Raw genomic sequence first — 20827 nt, 5'->3', positions numbered from 1 at the left:
CCGTCTCACCTCATATTGCATTGAAGCAGCAGCAGCCGTCTCACCTCATACTGTATTGGCGCAGCAGCAGCCGTCTCACCTCATACTGTATTGGAGCAGCAGCAGCCGTCTCACCTCATACTGTATTGGAGCAGCAGCAGCTGTCTCACCTCATACTGTATTGGAGCAGCAGCAGCTGTCTCACCTCATAATGTATTGGAGCAGCAGCAGCTGACTGCCCAGTTCACCGTCTCACCTCATATTGCATTGGAGCAGCAGCAGCCGTCTCACCTCATACTGTATTGGAGCAGCAGCAGCCGTCTCACCTCATACTGTATTGGAGCAGCAGCAGCCGTCTCACCTCATACTGTATTGGCGCAGCAGCAGCCGTCTCACCTCATACTGTATTGGAGCAGCAGCAGCTGTCTCACCTCATACTGTATTGGAGCAGCAGCAGCCGTCTCACCTCATACTGTATTGGAGCAGCAGCAGCTGTCTCACCTCATACTGTATTGGAGCAGCAGCAGCTGTCTCACCTCATACTGTATTGGAGCAGCAGCAGCTGTCTCACCTCATAATGTATTGGAGCAGCAGCAGCCGTCTCACCTCATACTGTATTGGAGCAGTAGCAGCCGTCTCACCTCATACTGTATTGGAGCAGCAGTAGCTGTCTCACCTCATACTGTATTGGAACAGCAGCAGCCGTCTCACCTCATACTGTATTGGAGCAGCCGCAGCCGTCTCACCTCATACTGTATTGGAGCAGCAGCAGCTGTCTCACCTCATACTGTATTGGAGCAGCAGCAGCCGTCTCACCTCATACTGTATTGGAGCAGCAGAAGCTGTCTCACCTCATACTGTATTGGAGCAGCAGCAGCCGTCTCACCTCATACTGTATTGGAGCAGCAGCAGCTGTTTCACCTCATAATGTATTGGAGCAGCAGCAGCTGACTGCCCAGTTCACCGTCTCACCTCATACTGCATTGGAGCAGCAGCAGCCGTCTCACCTCATACTGTATTGGAGCAGCAGCAGCCGTCTCACCTCATACTGTATTGGAGCAGCAGAAGCTGTCTCACCTCATACTGTATTGGAGCAGCAGCAGCCGTCTCACATACTGTATTGGAGCAGCAGAAGCCATCTCACCTCATACTGTATTGGAGCAGCAGCAGCTGTCTCACCTCATACTCTATTGGAGCAGCAGCAGCCGTCTCACCTCATACTATATTGGAGCAGCAGCAGCTGTCTCACCTCATACTGTATTGGAGCAGCAGCAGCTGTCTCACCTCATACTGTATTGGAGCAGCAGCAGCTGTCTCACCTCATACTGTATTGGAGCAGCAGCAGCTGTCTCACCTCATACTGTATTGGAGCAGCAGCAGCTGTCTCACCTTATACTGTATTGGAGCAGCAGCAGCCGTCTCACCTCATACTGTATTGGAGCAGCAGCAGCTGTCTCACCTCATACTGTATTGGCGCAGCAGCAGCTGTCTCACCTCATACTGTATTGGAGCAGCAGCAGCCGTCTCACCTCATACTGTATTGGAGCAGCAGCAGCCGTCTGACCTCATACTGTATTGGAGCAGCAGCAGCTGTCTCACCTCATACTGTATTGGAGCAGCAGCAGCCGTCTCACCTCATACTGTATTGGAGCAGCAGCAGCCGTCTCACCTCATACTGTATTGGAGCAGCAGTAGCTGTCTCACCTCATACTGTATTGGAGCAGCAGCAGCCGTCTCACCTCATACTGTATTGGAGCAGAAGCAGCTGTCTCACCTCATAATGTATTGGAGCAGCAGCAGCTGACTGCCCAGTTTACCGTCTCACCTCATATTGCATTGGAGCAGCAGCAACCGTCTCACCTCATACTGTATTGGCGCAGCAGCAGCCGTCTCACCTCATACTGTATTGGAGCAGCAGCAGCCGTCTCACCTCATACTGTATTGGCGCAGCAGCAGCCGTCTCACCTCATACTGTATTGGAGCAGCAGCAGCTGTCTCACCTCATACTGTATTGGAGCAGCAGCAGCCGTCTCACCTCATACTGTATTGGAGCAGCAGCAGCTGTCTCACCTCATACTGTATTGGAGCAGCAGCAGCCGTCTCACCTCATACTGTATTGGAGCAGCAGCAGCCGTCTCACCTCATACTGTATTGGAGCAGCAGCAGCCGTCTCACCTCATACTGTATTGGCGCAGCAGCAGCCGTCTCACCTCATACTGTATTGGAGCAGCAGCAGCTGTCTCACCTCATACTGTATTGGAGCAGCAGCAGCCGTCTCACCTCATACTGTATTGGAGCAGCAGCAGCTGTCTCACCTCATACTGTATTGGCGCAGCAGCAGCCGTCTCACCTCATACTGTATTGGAGCAGCAGCAGCCGTCTCACCTCATACTGTATTGGAGCAGCAGCAGCCGTCTGACCTCATACTGTATTGGAGCAGCAGCAGCCGTCTCACCTCATACTGTATTGGAGCAGCAGCAGCCGTCTCACCTCATACTGTATTGGAGCAGCAGCAGCCGTCTCACCTCATACTGTATTGGAGCAGCAGTAGCTGTCTCACCTCATACTGTATTGGAGCAGCAGCAGCCGTCTCACCTCATACTGTATTGGAGCAGAAGCAGCTGTCTCACCTAATAATGTATTAGAGCAGCAGCAGCTGACTGCCCAGTTCACCGTCTCACCTCATATTGCATTGGAGCAGCAGCAGCCGTCTCACCTCATACTGTATTGGCGCAGCAGCAGCCGTCTCACCTCATACTGTATTGGAGCAGCAGCAGCTGTCTCACCTCATACTGTATTGGAGCAGCAGCAGCCGTATCACCTCATACTGTATTGGAGCAGCAGCAGCTGTCTCACCTCATACTGTATTGGAGCAGCAGCAGCCGTCTCACCTCATACTGTATTGGAGCAGCAGCAGCTGTCTCACCTCATACTGTATTGGAGCAGCAGCAGCTGTCTCACCTCATAATGTATTGGAGCAGCAGCAGCTGACTGCCCAGTTCACCGTCTCACCTCATATTGCATTGGAGCAGCAGCAGCCGTCTCACCTCATACTGTATTGGCGCAGCAGCAGCCGTCTCACCTCATACTGTATTGGAGCAGCAGCAGCTGTCTCACCTCATACTGTATTGGAGCAGCAGCAGCCGTCTCACCTCATACTGTATTGGCGCAGCAGCAGCCGTCTCACCTCATACTGTATTGGAGCAGCAGCAGCCGTCTCACCTCATACTGTATTGGAGCAGCAGCAGCCGTCTCACCTCATACTGTATTGGAGCAGCAGCAGCTGTCTCACCTCATACTGTATTGGAGCAGCAGCAGCTGTCTCACCTCATACTGTATTGGAGCAGCAGCAGCTGTCTCACCTCATACTGTATTGGAGCAGCAGCAGCCGTCTCACCTCATACTGTATTGGAGCAGCAGCAGCTGTCTCACCTCATACTGTATTGGAGCAGCAGCAGCCGTCTCACCTCATACTGTATTGGAGCAGTAGCAGCCGTCTCACCTCATACTGTATTGGAGCAGCAGTAGCTGTCTCACCTCATACTGTATTGGAACAGCAGCAGCCGTCTCACCTCATACTGTATTGGAGCAGCCGCAGCCGTCTCACCTCATACTGTATTGGAGCAGCAGCAGCTGTCTCACCTCATACTGTATTGGAGCAGCAGCAGCCGTCTCACCTCATACTGTATTGGAGCAGCAGCAGCTGTCTCACCTCATACTGTATTGGAGCAGCAGCAGCCGTCTCACCTCATACTGTATTGGAGCAGCAGCAGCTGTCTCACCTCATACTGTATTGGAGCAGCAGCAGCCGTCTCACCTCATACTGTATTGGAGCAGCAGCAGCTGTCTCACCTCATACTGTATTGGAGCAGCAGCAGCCGTCTCACCTCATACTGTATTGGAGCAGTAGCAGCCGTCTCACCTCATACTGTATTGGAGCAGCAGTAGCTGTCTCACCTCATACTGTATTGGAACAGCAGCAGCCGTCTCACCTCATACTGTATTGGAGCAGCCGCAGCCGTCTCACCTCATACTGTATTGGAGCAGCAGCAGCTGTCTCACCTCATACTGTATTGGAGCAGCAGCAGCCGTCTCACCTCATACTGTATTGGAGCAGCAGCAGCTGTCTCACCTCATACTGTATTGGAGCAGCAGCAGCCGTCTCACCTCATACTGTATTGGAGCAGCAGCAGCTGTCTCACCTCATACTGTATTGGAGCAGCAGCAGCTGTCTCACCTCATACTGTATTGGAGCAGCAGCAGCTGTCTCACCTCATACTGTATTGGAGCAGCAGCAGCTGTCTCACCTCATACTGTATTGGAGCAGCAGCAGCTGACTGCCCAGTTCAACATTAGTAAGTGTTTTCTTTAAGAATGTAGTGAAGTAAAAGTTGCCAAAAAAATAAATAATAAAGTTCAGATGCCGCAGAAAACTTGTTGTGATGTGTGTTTTGTCCTGTATTTATATTTTATAATTGTTTTTCTGTTTAATCCCAGCCCCCGTCCCCGCAGGAGGCCATTTGGTAAGCCGTCATTGTAAATAAGAGTTTGTTATTAACTGACTTGACTAGTTAAATAAAGGTTAAATAAAATAATAGAAAATAACTAAAGTCTTTTTACTTAAGTACTTTACAACACTGAGAGCTTGTCAATGGAATATAACCAAATTAAACAGTCCCCCCCTCGTATAAACACGTATATATAGCATTTTGGAATGAAAATTCTTCTGATGTATTTTATGTTTTAACATCCAGCTATGCAAAAACCCAACTGTTACTTGACATACCTTCTGTAACAGCCCACCAACACCATGCTGATCTGTGTCAAAAAAATCCCACAGCAAAAACGCAGCATTGGCATGGCAACAGATTGGAAAACCTGTTCTGTTGGTATTGTTCTACCATCAGTTATTAACATTCTACCATTGGCATGGCAACATACTGGAAAACCTGTTCTGTTGGTATTGTTCTACCATCAGTTAACATTCTACCATTGGCATGGCAACATACTGGAAAACCTGTTCTGTTGGTATTGTTCTACCATCAGTTATTAACATTCTACCATTGGCATGGCAACATACTGGAAAACCTGTTCTGTTGGTATTGTTCTACCATCAGTTATTAACATTCTACCATTGGCATGGCAACATACTGGAAAACCTGTTCTGTTGGTATTGTTCTACCATCAGTTAACATTCTACCATTGGCATGGCAACATACTGGAAAACCTGTTCTGTTGGTATTGTTCTACCATCAGTTAACATTCTACCATTGGCATGGCAACATACTGGAAAACCTGTTCTGTTGGTATTGTTCTACCATCAGTTAACATTCTACCATTGGCATGGCAACATACTGGAAAACCTGTTCTGTTGGTATTGTTCTACCATCAGTTAACATTCTACCATTGGCATGGCAACATATTGGAAAACCTGTTCTGTTGGTATTGTTCTACCATCAGTTATTAACATTCTACCATTGGCATGGCAACATACTGGAAAACCTGTTCTGTTGGTATTGTTCTACCATCAGTTATTAACATTCTACCATTGGCATGGCAACATACTGGAAAACCTGTTCTGTTGGTATTGTTCTACCATCAGTTATTAACATTCTACCATTGGCATGGCAACATACTGGAAAACCTGTTCTGTTGGTATTGTTCTACCATCAGTTAACATTCTACCATTGGCATGGCAACACACTGGAAAACCTGTTCTGTTGGTATTGTTCTACCATCAGTTAACATTCTACCATTGGCATGGCAACATATTGGAAAACCTGTTCTGTTGGTATTGTTCTACCATCAGTTATTAACATTCTACCATTGGCATGGCAACATACTGGAAAACCTGTTCTGTTGGTATTGTTCTACCATCAGTTATTAACATTCTACCATTGGCATGGCAACATACTGGAAAACCTGTTCTGTTGGTATTGTTCTACCATCAGTTATTAACATTCTACCATTGGCATGGCAACATACTGGAAAACCTGTTCTGTTGGTATTGTTCTACCATCAGTTATTAACATTCTACCATTGGCATGGCAACATACTGGAAAACCTGTTCTGTTGGTATTGTTCTACCATCAGTTAACATTCTACCATTGGCATGGCAACATATTGGAAAACCTGTTCTGTTGGTATTGTTCTACCATCAGTTATTAACATTCTACCATTGGCATGGCAACATACTGGAAAACCTGTTCTGTTGGTATTGTTCTACCATCAGTTATTAACATTCTACCATTGGCATGGCAACATACTGGAAAACCTGTTCTGTTGGTATTGTTCTACCATCAGTTATTAACATTCTACCATTGGCATGGCAACATACTGGAAAACCTGTTCTGTTGGTATTGTTCTACCATCAGTTATTAACATTCTACCATTGGCATGGCAACATACTGGAAAACCTGTTCTGTTGGTATTGTTCTACCATCAGTTAACATTCTACCATTGGCATGGCAACATACTGGAAAACCTGTTCTGTTGGTATTGTTCTACCATCAGTTAACATTCTACCATTGGCATGGCAACATACTGGAAAACCTGTTCTGTTGGTATTGTTCTACCATCAGTTAACATTCTGCCATTGGCATGGCAACATACTGGAAAACCTGTTCTGTTGGTATTGTTCTACCATCAGTTATTAACATTCTACCATTGGCATGGCAACATACTGGAAAACCTGTTCTGTTGGTATTGTTCTACCATCAGTTATTAACATTCTACCATTGGCATGGCAACATACTGGAAAACCTGTTCTGTTGGTATTGTTCTACCATCAGTTAACATTCTACCATTGGCATGGCAACATATTGGAAAACCTGTTCTGTTGGTATTGTTCTACCATCAGTTATTAACATTCTACCATTGGCATGGCAACATACTGGAAAACCTGTTCTGTTGGTATTGTTCTACCATCAGTTATTAACATTCTACCATTGGCATGGCAACATATTGGAAAACCTGTTCTGTTGGTATTGTTCTACCATCAGTTATTAACATTCTACCATTGGCATGGCAACATACTGGAAAACCTGTTCTGTTGGTATTGTTCTACCATCAGTTAACATTCTACCATTGGCATGGCAACATACTGGAAAACCTGTTCTGTTGGTATTGTTCTACCATCAGTTAACATTCTACCATTGGCATGGCAACATACTGGAAAACCTGTTCTGTTGGTATTGTTCTACCATCAGTTAACATTCTACCATTGGCATGGCAACATATTGGAAAACCTGTTCTGTTGGTATTGTTCTACCATCAGTTAACATTCTACCATTGGCATGGCAACATACTGGAAAACCTGTTCTGTTGGTATTGTTCTACCATCAGTTAACATTCTACCATTGGCATGGCAACATACTGGAAAACCTGTTCTGTTGGTATTGTTCTACCATCAGTTATTAACATTCTACCATTGGCATGGCAACATACTGGAAAACCTGTTCTGTTGGTATTGTTCTACCATCAGTTATTAACATTCTACCATTGGCATGGCAACATACTGGAAAACCTGTTCTGTTGGTATTGTTCTACCATCAGTTATTAACATTCTACCATTGGCATGGCAACATACTGGAAAACCTGTTCTGTTGGTATTGTTCTACCATCAGTTAACATTCTACCATTGGCATGGCAACATATTGGAAAACCTGTTCTGTTGGTATTGTTCTACCATCAGTTAACATTCTACCATTGGCATGGCAACATACTGGAAAACCTGTTCTGTTGGTATTGTTCTACCATCAGTTATTAACATTCTACCATTGGCATGGCAACATACTGGAAAACCTGTTCTGTTGGTATTGTTCTACCATCAGTTAACATTCTACCATTGGCATGGCAACATATTGGAAAACCTGTTCTGTTGGTATTGTTCTACCATCAGTTAACATTCTACCATTGGCATGGCAACATACTGGAAAACCTGTTCTGTTGGTATTGTTCTACGATCAGTTAACATTCTACCATTGGCATGGCAACATACTGGAAAACCTGTTCTGTTGGTATTGTTCTACCATCAGTTATTAACATTCTACCATTGGCATGGCAACATACTGGAAAACCTGTTCTGTTGGTATTGTTCTACCATCAGTTAACATTCTACCATTGGCATGGCAACATACTGGAAAACCTGTTCTGTTGGTATTGTTCTACCATCAGTTAACATTCTACCATTGGCATGGCAACATATTGGAAAACCTGTTCTGTTGGTATTGTTCTACCATCAGTTATTAACATTCTACCATTGGCATGGCAACATACTGGAAACCCTGTTCTGTTGGTATTGTTCTACCATCAGTTAACATTCTACCATTGGCATGGCAACATACTGGAAAACCTGTTCTGTTGGTATTGTTCTACCATCAGTTATTAACATTCTACCATTGGCATGGCAACATACTGGAAAACCTGTTCTGTTGGTATTGTTCTACCATCAGTTAACATTCTACCATTGGCATGGCAACATATTGGAAAACCTGTTCTGTTGGTATTGTTCTACCATCAGTTATTAACATTCTACCATTGGCATGGCAACATACTGGAAAACCTGTTCTGTTGGTATTGTTCTACCATCAGTTATTAACATTCTACCATTGGCATGGCAACATACTGGAAAACCTGTTCTGTTGGTATTGTTCTACCATCAGTTAACATTCTACCATTGGCATGGCAACATACTGGAAAACCTGTTCTGTTGGTATTGTTCTACCATCAGTTATTAACATTCTACCATTGGCATGGCAACATACTGGAAAACCTGTTCTGTTGGTATTGTTCTACCATCAGTTAACATTCTACCATTGGCATGGCAACATACTGGAAAACCTGTTCTGTTGGTATTGTTCTACCATCAGTTAACATTCTACCATTGGCATGGCAACATACTGGAAAACCTGTTCTGTTGGTATTGTTCTACCATCAGTTAACATTCTACCATTGGCATGGCAACATATTGGAAAACCTGTTCTGTTGGTATTGTTCTACCATCAGTTAACATTCTACCATTGGCATGGCAACATACTGGAAAACCTGTTCTGTTGGTATTGTTCTACCATCAGTTAACATTCTACCATTGGCATGGCAACATACTGGAAAACCTGTTCTGTTGGTATTGTTCTACCATCAGTTAACATTCTACCATTGGCATGGCAACATACTGGAAAACCTGTTCTGTTGGTATTGTTCTACCATCAGTTAACATTCTACCATTGGCATGGCAACATACTGGAAAACCTGTTCTGTTGGTATTGTTCTACTATCAGTTATTAACATTCTACCATTGGCATGGCAACATACTGGAAAACCTGTTCTGTTGGTATTGTTCTACCATCAGTTAACATTCTACCATTGGCATGGCAACATACTGGAAAACCTGTTCTGTTGGTATTGTTCTACCATCAGTTATTAACATTCTACCATTGGCATGGCAACATACTGGAAAACCTGTTCTGTTGGTATTGTTCTACCATCAGTTATTAACATTCTACCATTGGCATGGCAACATATTGGAAAACCTGTTCTGTTGGTATTGTTCTACCATCAGTTAACATTCTACCATTGGCATGGCAACATACTGGAAAACCTGTTCTGTTGGTATTGTTCTACCATCAGTTAACATTCTACCATTGGCATGGCAACATACTGGAAAACCTGTTCTGTTGGTATTGTTCTACCATCAGTTATTAACATTCTACCATTGGCATGGCAACATACTGGAAAACCTGTTCTGTTGGTATTGTTCTACCATCAGTTAACATTCTACCATTGGCATGGCAACATACTGGAAAACCTGTTCTGTTGGTATTGTTCTACCATCAGTTAACATTCTACCATTGGCATGGCAACATACTGGAAAACCTGTTCTGTTGGTATTGTTCTACCATCAGTTATTAACATTCTACCATTGGCATGGCAACATACTGGAAAACCTGTTCTGTTGGTATTGTTCTACCATCAGTTAACATTCTACCATTGGCATGGCAACATACTGGAAAACCTGTTCTGTTGGTATTGTTCTACCATCAGTTATTAACATTCTACCATTGGCATGGCAACATACTGGAAAACCTGTTCTGTTGGTATTGTTCTACCATCAGTTATTAACATTCTACCATTGGCATGGCAACATACTGGAAAACCTGTTCTGTTGGTATTGTTCTACCATCAGTTATTAACATTCTACCATTGGCATGGCAACATACTGGAAAACCTGTTCTGTTGGTATTGTTCTACCATCAGTTATTAACATTCTACCATTGGCATGGCAACATACTGGAAAACCTGTTCTGTTGGTATTGTTCTACCATCAGTTATTAACATTCTACCATTGGCATGGCAACATATTGGAAAACCTGTTCTGTTGGTATTGTTCTACCATCAGTTAACATTCTACCATTGGCATGGCAACATACTGGAAAACCTGTTCTGTTGGTATTGTTCTACCATCAGTTATTAACATTCTACCATTGGCATGGCAACATACTGGAAAACCTGTTCTGTTGGTATTGTTCTACCATCAGTTAACATTCTACCATTGGCATGGCAACATACTGGAAAACCTGTTCTGTTGGTATTGTTCTACCATCAGTTAACATTCTACCATTGGCATGGCAACATACTGGAAAACCTGTTCTGTTGGTATTGTTCTACCATCAGTTATTAACATTCTACCATTGGCATGGCAACATACTGGAAAACCTGTTCTGTTGGTATTGTTCTACCATCAGTTAACATTCTACCATTGGCATGGCAACATACTGGAAAACCTGTTCTGTTGGTATTGTTCTACCATCAGTTAACATTCTACCATTGGCATGGCAACATACTGGAAAACCTGTTCTGTTGGTATTGTTCTACCATCAGTTAACATTCTACCATTGGCATGGCAACATACTGGAAAACCTGTTCTGTTGGTATTGTTCTACCATCAGTTAACATTCTACCATTGGCATGGCAACATACTGGAAAACCTGTTCTGTTGGTATTGTTCTACCATCAGTTAACATTCTACCATTGGCATGGCAACATATTGGAAAACCTGTTCTATTGCCCATCAGTTAACATTCTACCATTGGCATGGCAACATACTGGAAAACCTGTTCTGTTGGTATTGTTCTACCATCAGTTAACATTCTACCATTGGCATGGCAACATACTGGAAAACCTGTTCTGTTGGTATTGTTCTACCATCAGTTATTAACATTCTACCATTGGCATGGCAACATACTGGAAAACCTGTTCTGTTGGTATTGTTCTACCATCAGTTAACATTCTACCATTGGCATGGCAACATACTGGAAAACCTGTTCTGTTGGTATTGTTCTACCATCAGTTAACATTCTACCATTGGCATGGCAACATATTGGAAAACCTGTTCTGTTGGTATTGTTCTACCATCAGTTAACATTCTACCATTGGCATGGCAACATACTGGAAAACCTGTTCTGTTGGTATTGTTCTACCATCAGTTAACATTCTACCATTGGCATGGCAACATACTGGAAAACCTGTTCTGTTGGTATTGTTCTACCATCAGTTAACATTCTACCATTGGCATGGCAACATACTGGAAAACCTGTTCTGTTGGTATTGTTCTACCATCAGTTAACATTCTACCATTGGCATGGCAACATACTGGAAAACCTGTTCTGTTGGTATTGTTCTACCATCAGTTATTAACATTCTACCATTGGCATGGCAACATACTGGAAAACCTGTTCTGTTGGTATTGTTCTACCATCAGTTAACATTCTACCATTGGCATGGCAACATATTGGAAAACCTGTTCTGTTGGTATTGTTCTACCATCAGTTATTAACATTCTACCATTGGCATGGCAACATACTGGAAAACCTGTTCTGTTGGTATTGTTCTACCATCAGTTATTAACATTCTACCATTGGCATGGCAACATACTGGAAAACCTGTTCTGTTGGTATTGTTCTACCATCAGTTATTAACATTCTACCATTGGCATGGCAACATATTGGAAAACCTGTTCTGTTGGTATTGTTCTACCATCAGTTATTAACATTCTACCATTGGCATGGCAACATACTGGAAAACCTGTTCTGTTGGTATTGTTCTACCATCAGTTATTAACATTCTACCATTGGCATGGCAACATACTGGAAAACCTGTTCTGTTGGTATTGTTCTACCATCAGTTAACATTCTACCATTGGCATGGCAACATATTGGAAAACCTGTTTTGTTGGTATCGTTCTACTATCAGTTATAAACATTCTACCATTGGCATGGCAACATACTGGAAAACCTGTTCTGTTGGTATTGTTCTACCATCAGTTATTAACATTCTACCATTGGCATGGCAACATACTGGAAAACCTGTTCTGTTGGTATTGTTCTACCATCAGTTATTAACATTCTACCATTGGCATGGCAACATATTGGAAAACCTGTTCTGTTGGTATTGTTCTACCATCAGTTAACATTCTACCATTGGCATGGCAACATACTGGAAAACCTGTTCTGTTGGTATTGTTCTACCATCAGTTAACATTCTACCATTGGCATGGCAACATACTGGAAAACCTGTTCTGTTGGTATTGTTCTACCATCAGTTATTAACATTCTACCATTGGCATGGCAACATATTGGAAAACCTGTTCTGTTGGTATTGTTCTACCATCAGTTAACATTCTACCATTGGCATGGCAACATACTGGAAAACCTGTTCTGTTGGTATTGTTCTACCATCAGTTAACATTCTACCATTGGCATGGCAACATACTGGAAAACCTGTTCTGTTGGTATTGTTCTACCATCAGTTATTAACATTCTACCATTGGCATGGCAACATACTGGAAAACCTGTTCTGTTGGTATTGTTCTACCATCAGTTAACATTCTACCATTGGCATGGCAACATATTGGAAAACCTGTTCTGTTGGTATTGTTCTACCATCAGTTATTAACATTCTACCATTGGCATGGCAACATACTGGAAAACCTGTTCTGTTGGTATTGTTCTACCATCAGTTAACATTCTACCATTGGCATGGCAACATACTGGAAAACCTGTTCTGTTGGTATTGTTCTACCATCAGTTAACATTCTACCATTGGCATGGCAACATACTGGAAAACCTGTTCTGTTGGTATTGTTCTACCATCAGTTATTAACATTCTACCATTGGCATGGCAACATACTGGAAAACCTGTTCTGTTGGTATTGTTCTACCATCAGTTAACATTCTACCATTGGCATGGCAACATACTGGAAAACCTGTTCTGTTGGTATTGTTCTACCATCAGTTATTAACATTCTACCATTGGCATGGCAACATACTGGAAAACCTGTTCTGTTGGTATTGTTCTACCATCAGTTATTAACATTCTACCATTGGCATGGCAACATACTGGAAAACCTGTTCTGTTGGTATTGTTCTACCATCAGTTAACATTCTACCATTGGCATGGCAACATACTGGAAAACCTGTTCTGTTGGTATTGTTCTACCATCAGTTATTAACATTCTACCATTGGCATGGCAACATACTGGAAAACCTGTTCTGTTGGTATTGTTCTACCATCAGTTATTAACATTCTACCATTGGCATGGCAACATACTGGAAAACCTGTTCTGTTGGTATTGTTCTACCATCAGTTAACATTCTACCATTGGCATGGCAACATACTGGAAAACCTGTTCTGTTGGTATTGTTCTACCATCAGTTATTAACATTCTACCATTGGCATGGCAACATACTGGAAAACCTGTTCTGTTGGTATTGTTCTACCATCAGTTAACATTCTACCATTGGCATGGCAACATATTGGAAAACCTGTTCTGTTGGTATTGTTCTACCATCAGTTAACATTCTACCATTGGCATGGCAACATACTGGAAAACCTGTTCTGTTGGTATTGTTCTACCATCAGTTATTAACATTCTACCATTGGCATGGCAACATACTGGAAAACCTGTTCTGTTGGTATTGTTCTACCATCAGTTATTAACATTCTACCATTGGCATGGCAACATACTGGAAAACCTGTTCTGTTGGTATTGTTCTACCATCAGTTAACATTCTACCATTGGCATGGCAACATACTGGAAAACCTGTTCTGTTGGTATTGTTCTACCATCAGTTAACATTCTACCATTGGCATGGCAACATATTGGAAAACCTGTTCTGTTGGTATTGTTCTACCATCAGTTAACATTCTACCATTGGCATGGCAACATACTGGAAAACCTGTTCTGTTGGTATTGTTCTACCATCAGTTATTAACATTCTACCATTGGCATGGCAACATACTGGAAAACCTGTTCTGTTGGTATTGTTCTACCATCAGTTATTAACATTCTACCATTGGCATGGCAACATACTGGAAAACCTGTTCTGTTGGTATTGTTCTACCATCAGTTATTAACATTCTACCATTGGCATGGCAACATACTGGAAAACCTGTTCTGTTGGTATTGTTCTACCATCAGTTATTAACATTCTACCATTGGCATGGCAACATACTGGAAAACCTGTTCTGTTGGTATTGTTCTACCATCAGTTAACATTCTACCATTGGCATGGCAACATACTGGAAAACCTGTTCTGTTGGTATTGTTCTACCATCAGTTATTAACATTCTACCATTGGCATGGCAACATACTGGAAAACCTGTTCTGTTGGTATTGTTCTACCATCAGTTAACATTCTACCATTGGCATGGCAACATATTGGAAAACCTGTTCTGTTGGTATTGTTCTACCATCAGTTATTAACATTCTACCATTGGCATGGCAACATACTGGAAAACCTGTTCTGTTGGTATTGTTCTACCATCAGTTATTAACATTCTACCATTGGCATGGCAACATACTGGAAAACCTGTTCTGTTGGTATTGTTCTACCATCAGTTAACATTCTACCATTGGCATGGCAACATACTGGAAAACCTGTTCTGTTGGTATTGTTCTACTATCAGTTAACATTCTACCATTGGCATGGCAACATACTGGAAAACCTGTTCTGTTGGTATTGTTCTACCATCAGTTATTAACATTCTACCATTGGCATGGCAACATACTGGAAAACCTGTTCTGTTGGTATTGTTCTACCATCAGTTATTAACATTCTACCATTGGCATGGCAACATACTGGAAAACCTGTTCTGTTGGTATTGTTCTACCATCAGTTATTAACATTCTACCATTGGCATGGCAACATACTGGAAAACCTGTTCTGTTGGTATTGTTCTACCATCAGTTAACATTCTACCATTGGCATGGCAACATACTGGAAAACCTGTTCTGTTGGTATTGTTCTACCATCAGTTATTAACATTCTACCATTGGCATGGCAACATACTGGAAAACCTGTTCTGTTGGTATTGTTCTACCATCAGTTATTAACATTCTACCATTGGCATGGCAACATACTGGAAAACCTGTTCTGTTGGTATTGTTCTACCATCAGTTAACATTCTACCATTGGCATGGCAACATACTGGAAAACCTGTTCTGTTGGTATTGTTCTACCATCAGTTATTAACATTCTACCATTGGCATGGCAACATACTGGAAAACCTGTTCTGTTGGTATTGTTCTACCATCAGTTAACATTCTACCATTGGCATGGCAACATACTGGAAAACCTGTTCTGTTGGTATTGTTCTACCATCAGTTATTAACATTCTACCATTGGCATGGCAACATACTGGAAAACCTGTTCTGTTGGTATTGTTCTACCATCAGTTATTAACATTCTACCATTGGCATGGCAACATACTGGAAAACCTGTTCTGTTGGTATTGTTCTACCATCAGTTAACATTCTACCATTGGCATGGCAACATACTGGAAAACCTGTTCTGTTGGTATTGTTCTACCATCAGTTATTAACATTCTACCATTGGCATGGCAACATACTGGAAAACCTGTTCTGTTGGTATTGTTCTACCATCAGTTAACATTCTACCATTGGCATGGCAACATACTGGAAAACCTGTTCTGTTGGTATTGTTCTACCATCAGTTAACATTCTACCATTGGCATGGCAACATACTGGAAAACCTGTTCTGTTGGTATTGTTCTACCATCAGTTATTAACATTCTACCATTGGCATGGCAACATACTGGAAAACCTGTTCTGTTGGTATTGTTCTACCATCAGTTAACATTCTACCATTGGCATGGCAACATACTGGAAAACCTGTTCTGTTGGTATTGTTCTACCATCAGTTAACATTCTACCATTGGCATGGCAACATATTGGAAAACCTGTTCTGTTGGTATTGTTCTACCATCAGTTATTAACATTCTACCATTGGCATGGCAACATACTGGAAAACCTGTTCTGTTGGTATTGTTCTACCATCAGTTATTAACATTCTACCATTGGCATGGCAACATACTGGAAAACCTGTTCTGTTGGTATTGTTCTACCATCAGTTAACATTCTACCATTGGCATGGCAACATATTGGAAAACCTGTTCTGTTGGTATTGTTCTACCATCAGTTATTAACATTCTACCATTGGCATGGCAACATACTGGAAAACCTGTTCTGTTGGTATTGTTCTACCATCAGTTAACATTCTACCATTGGCATGGCAACATACTGGAAAACCTGTTCTGTTGGTATTGTTCTACCATCAGTTATTAACATTCTACCATTGGCATGGCAACATACTGGAAAACCTGTTCTGTTGGTATTGTTCTACCATCAGTTAACATTCTACCATTGGCATGGCAACATACTGGAAAACCTGTTCTGTTGGTATTGTTCTACCATCAGTTAACATTCTACCATTGGCATGGCAACATACTGGAAAACCTGTTCTGTTGGTATTGTTCTACCATCAGTTAACATTCTACCATTGGCATGGCAACATACTGGAAAACCTGTTCTGTTGGTATTGTTCTACCATCAGTTATTAACATTCTACCATTGGCATGGCAACATACTGGAAAACCTGTTCTGTTGGTATTGTTCTACCATCAGTTATTAACATTCTACCATTGGCATGGCAACATACTGGAAAACCTGTTCTGTTGGTATTGTTCTACCATCAGTTATTAACATTCTACCATTGGCATGGCAACATACTGGAAAACCTGTTCTGTTGGTATTGTTCTACCATCAGTTATTAACATTCTACCATTGGCATGGCAACATACTGGAAAACCTGTTCTGTTGGTATTGTTCTACCATCAGTTATTAACATTCTACCATTGGCATGGCAACATACTGGAAAACCTGTTCTGTTGGTATTGTTCTACCATCAGTTATTAACATTCTACCATTGGCATGGCAACATACTGGAAAACCTGTTCTGTTGGTATTGTTCTACCATCAGTTATTAACATTCTACCATTGGCATGGCAACATACTGGAAAACCTGTTCTGTTGGTATTGTTCTACCATCAGTTAACATTCTACCATTGGCATGGCAACATACTGGAAAACCTGTTCTGTTGGTATTGTTCTACCATCAGTTATTAACATTCTACCATTGGCATGGCAACATACTGGAAAACCTGTTCTGTTGGTATTGTTCTACCATCAGTTATTAACATTCTACCATTGGCATGGCAACATACTGGAAAACCTGTTCTGTTGGTATTGTTCTACCATCAGTTATTAACATTCTACCATTGGCATGGCAACATACTGGAAAACCTGTTCTGTTGGTATTGTTCTACCATCAGTTAACATTCTACCATTGGCATGGCAACATACTGGAAAACCTGTTCTGTTGGTATTGTTCTACCATCAGTTAACATTCTACCATTGGCATGGCAACATACTGGAAAACCTGTTCTGTTGGTATTGTTCTACCATCAGTTAACATTCTACCATTGGCATGGCAACATACTGGAAAACCTGTTCTGTTGGTATTGTTCTACCATCAGTTAACATTCTGCCATTGGCATGGCAACATACTGGAAAACCTGTTCTGTTGGTATTGTTCTACCATCAGTTAACATTCTGCCACTGGTATGACAATAACATCACTAGCCTGCTATTACAGTTGTCACTCAGTAATAAAAATTGGGTGTTTTACATATTTGGGATGACTATTTTTGGGGGGGTGAAAGAGACCATATTTCGCCGTCACGTGCTGAGTGGGTGTGTTCTTTGAGTGTCACTGAGTAGGTTGATTTCATTGGTGCAACATCCATAGGTTAGTAGGCCATGCAGTGCATATAAATATGCCCCCAATACAATTATTTAGTCTAACAGAGCCACAGTGCGATTTCAACAGATTTTTTGGGGGTGTCAAATTAACAAATGATTGTCTTTTGTTTTATATATATATATATATATATATATATATGTATATTATATTAAACAACATTCCGACCTTGTTTAGCATTATATAGTCCAAATATGGCATGATTCCAATATTTGTATCCGTTTGAATCCCTTTCAATAGGGGGACTTTTATTTTGAAGGCAAACCGCAAATTCCACGATTGTGACTCATCCTTATTGTGGCTAGCTTCACAGGTACGTCATGGCGCGGTCGGCTAGCTAAGCGCCTGCGCAGAAACAGGTCATCGGGTCTAGCCGTCGCCTCAGGCGGTTATGCGCATGAGCAGGCCGTCAAAAATCAAAACGTTTTTTTTTGTTTTGTTTTTTATGATGAAAATGAAAACGTTGTCAAGTTTGTCACTTTGACGAGGTTGGCTTAATAACATTTTCAAATACATAACAAAATTGTCTCGAATCTAGGATTTGCCTTTATATTTCGGGAAAAATGAACAACTAAGTTCGAACGTTTGTCTTGTCTCACAGAGCTCCACTGTGGAGGTGTCATTATTACCGCTAAACACCTAGTGCTCAAACAGGGAAATGGCTACATTCATTTCCCCCCCCCATAAGGGATTTCAGAAACACTTAAAAGGACTGTGATTCTTGTGGGCTTTACCCTGATGTGAAGTTTTCCCGCTTTCCCTGTGGCTCAGTTGGTAGAGTTTGCAGTACCAGCATGGTGTTTGCAACGCCAGGGTTGTGGGTTTGATTCACACGGGGGACCAGTACAAAAAAATGCATGAAATGAAATGTATGCATTCACTACAGTAAGTCGCTCTGGATAAAATGTAAGTTTTGACAACTGTAAATCTCTCTCATACATGGTGACTTTGATCAATATATTTCATCTCTATTTACTATGGGGGGGGGGAAAATGTATAGTGTAAAAATGATTGGAACCATTTATGTTTGAAACGTTAGGTTTTATGGGTAATATTTACGTTTACATTTAAGTCATTTAGCAGACGCTCTTATCCAGAGCGACTTACAAATTGGTGGATTCACCTTATGATATCCAGTGGAACAACCACTTTACAATAGTGCATCTAAATCTTTTAAGGGGGGGGGTTAGAAGGATTACTTTATCCTATCCCAGGTATTCCTTGAAGAGGTGGGGTTTCAGGTGTCTCCAGAAGGTGGTGATTGACTCCGCTGTCCTGGCGTCGTGAGGGAGCTTGTTCCACCATTGGGGTGCCAGAGCAGCGAACAGTTTTGACTGGGCTGAGCGGGAACTGTGCTTCCTCAGAGGTAGGGGGGCCAGCAGGCCAGAGGTGGATGAACGCAGTGCCCTTGTTTGAGTGTAGGGCCTGATCAGATAATATGACTCATACTGTGGTACTCTATAGACTTCACTAACCCCAAAACCCGTCCTGCTTGTTCTGTTTCTCTTGTCTGTTTGCAAACGTTTCTGGAAGTCTACGCCTCTGACAAACTCTGTGCTAATAATATAACCATGGATGATATTGTGTTTGCTTAGTTGGTTTGTTCCTTGTCTAAGCAGAGTTTGTGTGGGTTTGATTTTACCTTGTGTAACACTAACTGTGTTTAAGGTTTTGCTTTTGTTAACTTGTCATCCTTGACATGATTCATCCTTCACCATACAGAAGTGTATAAGTATTGCAATATGCAGATTGTTCACAGCTCTAGGTAACGCGCCCCCCCCCCCCCCCCCACACACACCACCGCATAACAACTTGGTGTAGGGCGAGGGATGGGCAACTTTGAAGGGGGTGGGGGCCATATAAAAAAAAAAAATTGAATTCATCATGAGGGGCCGCAGGGTCAGCGTAGCTACATCACCCACACATGGAGTCAGAGCAGGCCTTTTGGGGCCCTAAGTTAAATTTTATTGGGGTCCCACCACTTTGTGAGCAAAACCTTTTAGCATACCCATCCCTTGACAGCGGAGAGAGAAAATCACATTTCATAGCTAATTTCCTGAAATTCGACAAATTTTTGCCATAGGGTAGAGAGAAACATTTGCAGTTCTGAATAATATATCTGAGTGCTAGTGAACAACAACATAAAATGGGGGAAACTGGTCAGTAATTTCACCGTGATTACTACAAGTTTAGACACCTGGCCATTAAACTAATTTACCAATCTAAAACAATATTAGCTGACAGTGGCTAATTGAGTGACTGTCAGTGACCCCGTTTCCATCCACAGTTTATGTGAGTACAGTGGCTAATTGAGTGACTGTCAGTGACCACGTTTCCATCCAGTTTATGTGAGTACAGTGGCTAATTGAGTGACTGTCAGTGACCCCGTTTCCATCCACAGTTTATGTGAGTACAGTGGCTAATTGAGTGACTGTCAGTGACCCCGTTTCCATCCAGTTTATGTGAGTACAGTGGCTAATTGAGTGACTGTCAGTGACCCCGTTTCCATCCACAGTTTATGTGAGTACAGTGGCTAATTGAGTGACTGTCAGTGACCCCGTTTCCATCCAGTTTATGTGAGTACAGTGGCTAATTGAGTGACTGTCAGTGACCCCGTTTCCATCCAGTTTATGTGAGTACAGTGGCTAATTGAGTGACTGTCAGTGACCCCG

The sequence above is a fragment of the Salmo salar genome, chromosome 06 (genome assembly GCF_965601325.2).
Source record: "Salmo salar chromosome 06, fSalSal1, whole genome shotgun sequence".
In the NCBI taxonomy this organism is placed as follows: Eukaryota; Metazoa; Chordata; class Actinopteri; order Salmoniformes; family Salmonidae; genus Salmo; species Salmo salar.
This window is presented reverse-complemented; position numbering follows the sequence as displayed.